Consider the following 11,700-nt stretch of genomic DNA (forward strand, 5'->3'; position numbering starts at 1 on the left):
CTGTGATAATTTTGCAGCAGTATTCTTCTCCAAGAACGATAAGTACTCCAAAGGTGCCAGACATATGGAATTAAAATACTTTACCATTGAGGAGGAAGTTCAGAAACAAAGAGTGTCACTTTAGCATATTAGAACTGATCTCATGATTACAGATCCATTAACGAAAGGTTTACAGCCAAAGATATTTAAAGAACATGTACATAGAATGGGTCTTGGCTGTATTTATGATTGATGTATTTATGATGTTTTGACACTCTGAGCTCATTTATATGTTTCTGATATACATTAATGATTCATGTTTCTCATAATGGTGTACACATTATTATTTTGAGATGCTACAAGATAAGTCTTAATGAGATATTATTGCGGACCATAATATTTTATAGCTTATGGACCTGGTACGATGAGCTGCTAATGTTGTAGTATATGGAAGGGAGTATGTAGACAAATTATATATAACCACCATAACTCACATTTAGTAGTTTATCGTGTTATGAAATTTATGATAGACATTATAGAAGAAATTTGTTTATGCGCAACTAATGTTTATATGATTAAATATTAATGTTATGTGATTATTGGGCCAAGTGGGAGAATGTAAGATTTTTCTATGTTTATTGGTGGCCTAATAAGTTTAAGGCCCATAATTAATATTTAATTAATGAGCAAATCTCATCCGTTCGATCAGTTACTTGATGGACGTACCGGATTAAGTGAGAACCTCTATAAATTGGTCCTCTCCCCACCCATTAGGTTACCGTATTTTATTTTTCTATCTTCCATCACTAAAGTCGAAGGTAACGAAAGCTAGGGCAAGGGGCGAGAAACCAATTTGAATTAACGCTTCCACTTCACGATGATGGCTTACGATTCAGGTATGTTTTCTGTACGATTTTGTGTAAGATTATCATGTTCAAGATCTTGGTATGCAATTAAAGTTTATGCTCACAGAAAAAAGCCAGTAATCCTACACTATTAAATGTCCAAGAAAGTTCTATTAATTTCAATCCAAGAAAATTCTATTAATGTTAGTGCATGGCTTCTTTGCGACATATAATTAGCAAATACTCGAACACCCAATTTAGAGAAATGCTGCAAATGTACTTCCCATTCATGGGCATCTTCGAAAAAGCTAAAATTTAAACTTTCCAATTCATGATTTTTTAGTACGAGCAAACAAATGGATACCCAATTCGAAAAAAATGCTAACAGTTAGACCTCTCCATTGATGGCCTTAACATATAAGCATAAACCCCGTTTAGAATATACAAAAATGACAAAATAAGAGAGCTTAGAGATGAATTCAGTACGTCAAAACCCAGAAGATCAACTCGAATTTAAAAGTTTTAGTCAAGAAGGGGTCGTTACTGGCCTTTGTTTTCCGATGACGAGGTCATTTCCTTGCGATGGATAATATCAACGATGTATTGAAGATTGTGATTTGGATGGGACCTATTTTTCAGTTGATTATGGTTATGGCAATAGCCATGGAGTGGTATTGGTGGCAGCCATAGAAGAGGAAGATACGAGGAAGAAGCAGACGGACGGGTCGAGACTCTGAAGAAGATGAGAGACTTGTGTGTGTTTGGAGGGGGTGTTTTCTATTTTTTCTTTTAAATATTATAAGTATTTTTTTTCTTTGAGAGGACACATGTCACAGCCGTATTGATGCATGATAATACACATATTTTGAAGAACTGGTCAAGAAAAAAATGGTCTTAGACATACTTTAGAAAGATTGAATGTGTAAGATATTTTATGTGTCAGAAAGTATGTAATAGAAATTTGGTCCATAATTTATAGAGTAACTGATTCATCAAAAATATTTTTTTAAAAAGTAATTTTAAAAAATATATTTATTAAAATAAGCTAATTTTAGAAGCTAAACCAAACAGATTGGGGAGCGGCCCAACCTTCTCTCTCAAAATTTTTGCCCTCTATCTCTCTTTGTAAAGAGAGCAGCCTCCAGCGCTTTGGCTCTCTCGTCTCCCTCGTTTGAGAAGTTACCGGCAAACTCCGGCCAGCCACCCCCGTCCTAGGCTGTCTGATCTCGCTGCCCTACTCTCATCTCTCTCACCTCTCTCTCCGTTGCGACGAACTCATCGGGAATCGGTGAACCTGCAGATGGCGTTTCAGGTCTAACGAGATCTGGCCGGAAACGATGTTAAATCCGGCGACCTCGTTTGAAATCGACACCATGTTTATCTCATTTTGATGCTGACTTGTTTGTTATTGTTGTTGTGCTCGATTTTCTGGCAGCCTGTATTCCGATGACCGTCCGAGGAAGTAACGCCGGAAATAATACCGGTGAAGACTCCTCTTGCTCTGCCGTTTTCATTTTTTCCAGATCTGGACGGAGACTCAGATTTTGGCCCGAATTGTGCCGTTTCTGGTGACCATTGAGGCTTCTCTTACATATCTCGATGCTGCCTCTGTTTGGATCCTTGTTTACGCTGTTCTTTCGTCTGCTTTAATTACTTTGTTACTGTTGTTACTACATTATTTTGACGCGGTTTGGTTATATTTCCATTTTTTGCGTTCTTGATGCTTCTGTCTTTGTTGTTGCAATTGGGTTCCGTTTGGTTTGCTGTTGTTCTAAGGGACTTGTCCGGTTGTAATTTCCATGAGGCCGTAAAGCTCGTCGGAAATTGTCTCCGGACGTTGATGGTTTGCCACTGCCTCCGTCCAAAAATATTTTCAAAAAATAATCTTTCAAAAACATTTTCAAATAAAATCATTTCCAAAATAAATTAGTTTATTGTTTACTTTATACTTTACTAATAATTTCACTTTTCTTGTCTTGCGAGGTACTAGAACATGGAGTTGTTTTCGGGGACGTCACCCAAAGACGAAAAGACAAATCTCCTTTCAAGCTCCCCGCTTCACACTTCCTATTCTTGGATGTATCCAACACGTAAAGTATAGTAAAGTAGTAGATAAATAACATGTTTGCTTGCTTGCTGTGATGTTTATCTATTTGCCAAACACTTAGGGTGAGTTGTATCCGGTAATAATCCTGTTAAATTGTAACATTGTACATTAGATAATTCACATAATTTGTATAAACACTTAGGTTGACAAATATGTATATTAAACTTGGCCAATCAATTAGAATTAACATACACATAATCAATCAGGTTAGTTGTATACTAAAATAAAACATGTCATCCTCTTTTTCATGAAAAAATAAAAACAAATCATTTTATCGTATTTCCTTAAAGCTATACTAGCATGCCTTTCTGACCTCTCTATATGTAATTTATTATTCAGTTAACACATTTTGAGTAGACATAATTTGTAAAGACATTAGAATTGAAATGTTGTGCTTTTCTTTGAGCGACTTGGGTCTTGTAATCATTTGGGCTTGACTTACATAATTTGTATTTCAAGACCATGACTCTGAGAGATGGTTTTTAGCTACTCATTGAAAGATAATATACTTTTAGCGCGAATATCTCCTTGTACCGATGGTATAATTTTCTGTGTCATAAATATTTTGATACATTTTTCCTATACCATACTCATTCTATTTATCAAATTGATTCTTTTAGTTTATCTATGATCTATTAAGATTGTTCAAAGATTATTCTTTTCCATTCTTACCAACCATTTAGAGTAAATTTTATTTTAGTTTTTTTTACTTAAATAGTTAATCTTTGCACATAAATTAAATTCTTTCAAAGGGTATTCTTTAATTAATATTCATTTAGTCAATCTGTAATGATTCCACTTATCACTACATATTATCTTGCACTCTCATCCCTTAAACAATTTCTTGTACAGGTTCATTCATTTTAAAATGAAATTCTTTCATACTTCATTTATTAAACTAAAGTGTTAGACATAACGTTTGTATATCATTTAACCTTGTCTTGTTTGTTGTTATTGTTCCTTATTACATTTTATACTTTAGCTAAATACAAACATTATCCCATCTTCACGTATTCTCTAAAAATACCAAATTCTTCTTTTAAGTCTTGTGCACCGATTTCAAAGAATGTAAATTATTTCATACTCTTTGTTCATTTACTTTTGCTACATGTGCATGTGAATATAAACATTCTATTATTTGCTTGGTATAGCTAATTGTCCTCTATGTAATTTAACTTTTCAATTAATCTTGTGAATGACAACCAACTCTCTTCTTACCTTATTCATTACATAAAAACTATCCAAAGATAATTCTTCACCTTTTATTGTATGTGTGTTCAATCAAGACTAATCTAGTATAAGTAAATTGCTTGGCTTTAATTATAAGTCGAAGTTTCCTCCTATACTCTATTTTGAACCTAATTCTTTCAATCAAATCCCCAAAAAGATTTTGTTTATTAATTTGCTTTGCATAACTTGTTGTATATATTTTACCAGAAACGCAATAGTTATGCTTTGAATATTTATTCGCTACGTGGCAATTGTATTGACTACTCTTTGATAGAAATCCTTTGTGATGTAGTTAATCATTCTTTTGAACCTTCCCTCCCTTATTTGATTGAGTATGCAGGAACCACATTCTGTGGAGTTTGAGGGATGCTTAACACCTTTCCCTCGAGATAACTTGAACCCTTACCTAGAATCTCAATGGTTTCGCAGATTATAATTTAGTGCATATTGCATAGTGTAGTATATGTGTCCTAGTATACTTTAAATATTAGGTGTCTTGTGCAAAATATGGTGCAACAACTTGCTTCCCGGTATGAACTGGTTTTAGCTTCTCAATCTATTACATATCATAGGCCATTGAAAATTAACATCAATTCTAGGCATTTGTTTTGAAATAGCCGCTTTGATAGTCCAAATGCTTTGATGCTTAATGTGATTCAAATGAAATCTCTTTTGACTGTCGTATCTACATGAATTCCTTTGTTTCCAGATTTCCCAACATATCACAGTAGGCGCAATTTGGAGGATCAGTTTATGCACTCTATTTTGTTCTTCTCGTCCCACCATCTTTTGAATGTTCCTATGATAGTGCCAGACTCATGCTTAATACCCAGGGGATTGCCAATTTCATTCCAAATGTAAATCGCAGCATCACTATTCATGAAAGCATGTTCCATAGTTTTCACCTGTGCGAAGTTACACCAAGAACATCTAGAGGTAATGTTAGTACCAAACCTTCCTGCAGTATTATTAAAAGGTAATTTTCTTTTAAACAATCTCCAAGTAATAAAGGAAGTTTTAAAAGGAATAGAATTATGCCAAACCTTACTCATGAATTCATTTTTCTACCTTTTCATTCTGATGGAATGCCAGGCAAATTTATTAGAGTACTGACCGTCTTTTGAGATATTCGAAACATGGAAGTCCTTGTAACAATTACCAATATCTAAACTAATAATGGCATCAATTAGGTGAGAAAGGAGGATTTGGTTCAACTTATCAATATCCCATGCTCCATTGTGTAAAAAATTGTTCACTTTAAGTTTGACAGATTTCCCAGGGCCCTGTATTAGCCTAGCTAATGGACCATTACTTGTCCAATTATCCCACAAGAAGCTGGAATTACCACCTTGAATATTCCATGTGATATTAGGCTCTGCTTTGACCTTAGTCTTCATTAATTACTTCCATGTATGAGAATTAGATGATATGGGTACTTTGCTCATTGGGTGAGATCTTTTATATTTGTGATGACCCGATAGGTCATTTATAGTTTTAACCCTCAATTCTTTATTTTGAAACCTTGAATAGCTTCGTTTAACCTTTCTCGATTTACGTGCACAATTCGTGTCGTTTTCCCAAAGGTTTTATGTAAAAAATTGATGAAAATGTGAAATCGTGCCTTAAAACTCATTTGAGTTGACTTCGGTCAATATTTTGAGCAAACGGACCCAAATCAGTATTTTGACGGTCCGGTTGGGCGCATACCCGGAATCTAATTCAGAAGTCCTTAGCTCGAATTAACGCAATTTATTGAAAACTAAAAGCTTAAAGGTTTAAAGAATTAATAAGTTTGACCGTAGTTTGACTTTGTTGCTACCGGGTCCAAATTTTAGTTCCGAAATTTGGTATAAGTTCATTATTGTCTTTATGACTTGTCTACAACATTTGGTGCAAAACGGAGTTGATTCGACATGATTCGGATGTCCGGTTGGAAAACTTGAAAGTTCTTAAGTTTCATTGAAAATTTCATTCATTTTGGTGTCCGATTCATAGTTCTAGGTGTTATTTTGGTATTTTGATTGCGCGAGCGAGTTCGTATAATGTTTTGGACTTGTGTGCATGTTTGGTTTGGAGCCCCAAGGGTTCGGGTGAGTTTCGAATAGGATTCAGAGTGGTTTTGGACTTAGAAATCATAGCTGGTGCAAGTTTCATCTGGTGCTGGACTGCAGACTTTGCAAATGCGAGATTTGGCTCGCAAATGCGAGCCTCGCTTTTGCGAAGGATACTTCGCATTTGCGAGTATGGGCTGGGACTGAGGTTCTAGCATTTGCGATAGTATCATGTTTATGTTTGCAATTGCGACCCAATTGTTCACATTTGCGATGGCAACAAAGGTGTGAAACCTTCGCATTTGTGAAAACTTTTTTGCATTTGCGGGGTTCGCAATTGCGAACCCCAGGTCGCAATTGCGACGTCTACGCTTGGTCAAAAGCCGAGAAAGACGAGATTTTAGCTCATTCTTTTAAATTCTCAATCCTAAACTCCTTAGAGGCGATTTTTCCAAGAGCTTTTCTTCCTAAATTAATTGGTAAGTGACTCTAATCTACTTTCTTTCAATTACCCATTACATTTCATAAGATTTCAATATCAAATCTAGGATTTCCATTGTAGAATTAGAAATTTTTGTAAAATTGGGATTTAGACTTCGACTTGAGGTCGGATTTTGAATTAAATTGCATAACCGAGCTCGGGGTGAATGAGTGATCGGATTTTGGTCCGAACCTCAGGTTTGGATCAAGCGAGCCCGGGGTTGACTTTTGTTGATTTTTTCAATAATGATTTGAATTGAACCTTTTTCATTCGTGAGTAGTTTCTAAGTTTATTTTGAATCGTTTGGTCAATAATTTGCTTAGATTTGGTTGGTTTGGAGGCTTCTTCGAAAGGCAAGGCCGTGATTAAATTTTGAGTTGATTGCGGGGTGAGGTAAATATTGGGTTTAACCTTGATTTGAGGGAATTAGGAACTCTTGAGCTATGTGCTATGTGAAATTCATGTGTAGCGGCGTATATGCGAGGTGCTGAGTGTATATACGTCGCCAAAATACTTGTTTCCATGTTTTTTCTGTATTTCATTAATTATTTCATTTCATGTCTTAACTGTTACATGCTTTAAATGTTTCCCATGCCTTTATTTGCTACTTGTCGTTTATTATTCTCGTGTTAAAAATATTAGATTCTCCAATGCTTCCATAATTTACTACTATTTGCCTTAACTAACTTACTTGTACCCTTTATTTTTCATTTATTTGACTTGTCTAATAAGACAAAAGTGAGTTGCTCTAATGGTGAGTAGCTTTCACTTTCAATTAAGAGGTTGTGAGTTCGAGTCACTTCAAGAGCAATGTGGGGAGTTCATGGAGGGAGGGAGCCGAGGGTCTATCAGAAACAGCCTCTCTACCCCAGGGTCCCTCCCTCCATGAACTCCGAGGGTCCCACTAGTGGGATTATACTGAGTTGTTGTTGTTGTTGACTTGTCTTACTGCTTAGTATTAATCATAGTAAATTCTTAATTTGGGACGAGATTTCCTTTCTAGTTCTGCTTCATATCCGTTAATCGTAGAGATTCTTGTGATTCGAGTTGTTAAACTGATCTATTTATACTATACGGTGGGATCGGGTTACGCGCCGCAACAGGTAAAATAAGGATGGATTGATATGGTGAAATAATGGTGAATTTATATTGATACAGTGGGATCGGGTCGCGTACCGCAACATATGAACTAAGGGTGAATTGATATGGTGAAATAAAGGTGAATTATGATATTGATTCTGATTATATGGTGGGATCGGGTTGCGTGCTGCAATATATATTTACTTATTCTTATTGATATTTAAATGACGAAATAAGAGTGGATAGTGTTGTACGGTGGAATCGGGTTGCGAACCGCAACAGTTTATGTGTTTTTATTCCTTATTGTGCTGTGTTGGCTTCAGTACTTTCATATGAGACTCTAAGGATTGGTATTTCTGGCATTTACTAGTTTTCTTCGAAGATTGAGTTATTTTCATAAGTTAAATGCCTTATTTCGTTTTCATATTTTCCTTTCATGTAATTATTTTATACTGCATACATGTTATATTAAGTGACCTGCCTTAGCCTAATCACTATGCTCGGCACTTACAGAGTACATGTGATCGGTTGTACTCATACTATATTCTGCACTTCTTGTGAAGATTTTGGAGTCTGTCCCAATGGCGGTTAGTAGCTTGCTCGAGTTGACTATCAGTGTGGAGACTTGAGGTATAATTGCTCGGCGTTCGCAGCCCTGATGCCCCCTCCCACTTTATCTTAGCTGTGTATTTTTTCTTTCAGACAACTTTACGTTTATTCAGACCTTTATCTGTAGTATTTTAGTAGCTCGTGCACTTATGATATCAGATTCAGGGCTATATTTGATAATTCAGTTGCTATAGTTTTTCGCACTTATTTCAGAATTTACTTTAGTTATTTCAGTTTTTTTTAATATTATTATTATTTAATTTGAACTGTTAAAAATGGATAAACTATTCTAATATTGGCTTGCCTAGCAAGAGAAATATTAGGCGCCATCACGGTCTCAAGGGTTGGATTTCCAGGACGTGACAAGTTGGTATCAGAGCACTAGGTTGCCTAGGTCTCACGAGTCACGAACAAGCTTAGTAGAGTATGGAGGATCGGTACAGAGACGTCTGTACTTATCTTCTTGAGGCTATAGAGTTTAGTAAAAATGTTACTTCTTCTTACTCTGTCGTACGATTTTATTCTATCATTGATGATTGAACCCTTCTATTCTTGTTCTCTCGCAGATGGCGAGAACACGCACCGCATCTACCCCCAGACAGGAGTCGGAGCCCCCTGTGGCAGCTACGATTAGGGGTAGAGGTTGAGGTCGAGGTCGCGCCAGAGGCCGAGGCAGAGGCAGAGGCAGAGGCAGAGCTCAACCTAGAGCTCGAGCAGCACCACCACCAGTGGAGCCTCATGTATATTTTGATGAGCGGGTCCCAGCTCAGACTGTACCTGTTGTACCAGCTCAGGTCCCAGAGGAGTTTATAGCCACTCTAGTACTTCAGGACACTCTAGTCCATTTGGTGGGCCTTATGGAGAGTGTGGCCCAGACCAGTACCTTTCCGGTGGCACCATCTATCTCTCGGGCTGGGGGAGGAGCATAGATTCCCGCTACTCACACTCCAGAGTAGGTGGCTCCCTAGTTCCAGACTCCAGCAGCCCCGCCAGTTTGGGTAGTTCAGTCGGTTATTGCGGCACATGCCGGTAATAGGCCCGCTTTGTCTTCTGAGGCTATGTTGAGGTTGGATAAGTTCACCAAACTCTTTCATGTTCATTTCACTAGCGCACCTTCTGAGGACTCACGGGATTTTTTGGACCGTTGCCATGAAGTGCTGCGTAACATGGGTATAGTTGATACCAATGGGGTCGATGTTGCCGCATTTCAGATGTCTGGTTCCCCCAGAGATGGTGGAGGGATTATATATTGACTAGACTAGCTGAGTCGCCTGCACTTATCTGGGATCAGTTCTCACAGCTATTTCTAGACAAGTTCATCCTTGTCACCCTGAGAGAGGAGTATCGCAGGCAGTTTGAGCGACTTCAGCAGGGTGGTATGACTGTCACCTAGTACGAGACTCGATTTGTGGACTTAAACTAGGGAGGCAGGGGTGCTTTTGGTAGAGACCATCTTCCCAGGCCATTTCATTCAACTCTTCAGGCATCTCACAGTGCTTCAGGGAGTCGTGGTCCTTATGTGCCTTATTCTGGGCAGCCAGCCTATAGTGCATCATCAGCTCCTATCAGTGCGCCTCCGATTCAGAGCTATCACCGTGGTTATCCGACCCATTCGGTTTAGTTTCAATTTCAGCAGCCACACCAGCAGGATGGGTGTTTTGAGTGTGGTGGTATGGGGCACATCAGGAGGTCCTGTCCGAGGTTATTGGGCGTCATGCCATAATAGAGTTCTCGTGCCATGGTTCCGGCACCGGTTGCACCACCGCCCCCTCAGCCAGCCAGGTGCAGGGGTCAGGCAGCCAGAGGTGGGGGTTAGGCCGTTAGAGGCAGAGGCCAGCTAACTAGAGACCGTCCTAGAGATATAGTTCAGAGTGGTGGGCCCCAACCCCGATGTTATGCTTTCCTAGCTAGGCCTGAGACCGAGTCATCTGACGCCGTTATCACATGTATTGTTCCTAATTTAATCCGGGATCTACTTATTCCTACATGTCATCCTATTTTGCTGCATATCTGGTTGTGCCTCGTGACTCTTTGAATGCTCCTGTTTATGTGTCCACGCCTGTGAGAGATTCTATTATTGTTGATCATGTCTATCGCTCATGTGTGGTTACTTTTGGGAGTCTTGAGACTAGTGTAGATCTTCTACTTCTTGATATGGTAGATTTTAATGTCATCTTGGGTATGGATTGACTGTCACCTTATCATGCTATATTGGACTGTCACGCTAAGACAGTGACTTAGCCATGCCGGAGTTGCCTCGATTAGAGTGGAGGGGGACTCCTGGCCATTCTACCAGCAAAGTTATTTCTTATGTGAAGTGTCACGACCCTAATTCACCACCGTAGGATGTCGTGATGACACCTAGTCTCTAAGACTAGGTAAGTCTAACAAATTTGCGGAATAACATAATATAAAATTGAAGCTCAATTCTCAACCCATGAAATAAATATAAACCGCAAATCAATAATTACAACTCCAAAAACCCAGTGAAAGTAAGTCACAAGCTTCTAAGAGAAAGTAGTAAGTGTTTCTATCCATCAAAGTCTAAAGAGAATAAGGGAAACAACATAATAAGGATAGAGGGGGACTTCGAGGTCTGCGGACGCTGGCAGATATACCTTGAAGTCTCCACGTACAGTCCAGCTCACTAGTATCTGGCATGGTAGGAAGAACTTGGATCTGCACAAAAAGATGTGCAGAGTATAGTATGAGTACACCACAACGGTACCCAGTAAGTGCCAAGCCTAACCTCGGTAGAATAGTGACGAGGTCAGGTCAGTGCCTTACTGGTTTAAAAGAAAAGTAAGGCAGAAGATATAATAATATTTTGAAATGGCTGAGAATTTAAACAATGAGAAGTTTCAGAAAATAACAGCACAACAAATAGAGGTAAATAACAAGGGCACTCCCGAGATACCGCCTCGTAGTCCCAAATATAAGTATGCACGACATGGGGGATCTCCCGAGGTATCGCCCCGTAGTCCCAAAGTAAATATGCAAGACATGAGGATCTCCCAAGTAAACGCCTCATAGCCCCAAATTAAATATGCAGTACATGAGGATCTCCCGAGTAAACGCCTCGTAGTCCTAAAGTAAATATGCAGTACATGGGGATCTACCGAGGAACTGCCTCATAGTCCCAAAGTAAATATGCAGTACAAGGGGATCTCCCGAGGAACCGTCTCGTAGTCCCAAAGTAAATATACAGTACAAGGGGATCTCCCAAGGAACCGCCTCGTAGTCCCAAAGTAAATATGCAGCAGATAACTGAAGGAACAACGAATTTACAGCAAGAAATCTTACAGTTAAAGATTTAAT

At 38.4% G+C, this 11,700-nt stretch overlaps 1 long non-coding RNA gene across 6 annotated transcripts; it reads left to right on the top strand.

The window, feature by feature from the left end:
* Nucleotides 1–796: 796 nt before the first annotated feature.
* Nucleotides 797–10,463, top strand: LOC104099456 (uncharacterized). Of its 6 annotated transcripts, none has more exons than XR_687010.4 (3): nucleotides 1,876–5,102; nucleotides 8,287–8,403; nucleotides 8,949–10,463. It is a non-coding gene; the product is annotated as an uncharacterized lncRNA (long non-coding RNA). The 6 variants fall into 6 exon arrangements; XR_687012.4 differs by having other exon boundaries at nucleotides 8,337–8,403; XR_687008.4 differs by having other exon boundaries at nucleotides 1,876–5,097.
* Nucleotides 10,464–11,700: the final 1,237 nt, after the last annotated feature.

Source organism: Nicotiana tomentosiformis, chromosome 8, assembly GCF_000390325.3.
Source record: "Nicotiana tomentosiformis chromosome 8, ASM39032v3, whole genome shotgun sequence".
Lineage (NCBI taxonomy): Eukaryota > Viridiplantae > Streptophyta > Magnoliopsida > Solanales > Solanaceae > Nicotiana > Nicotiana tomentosiformis.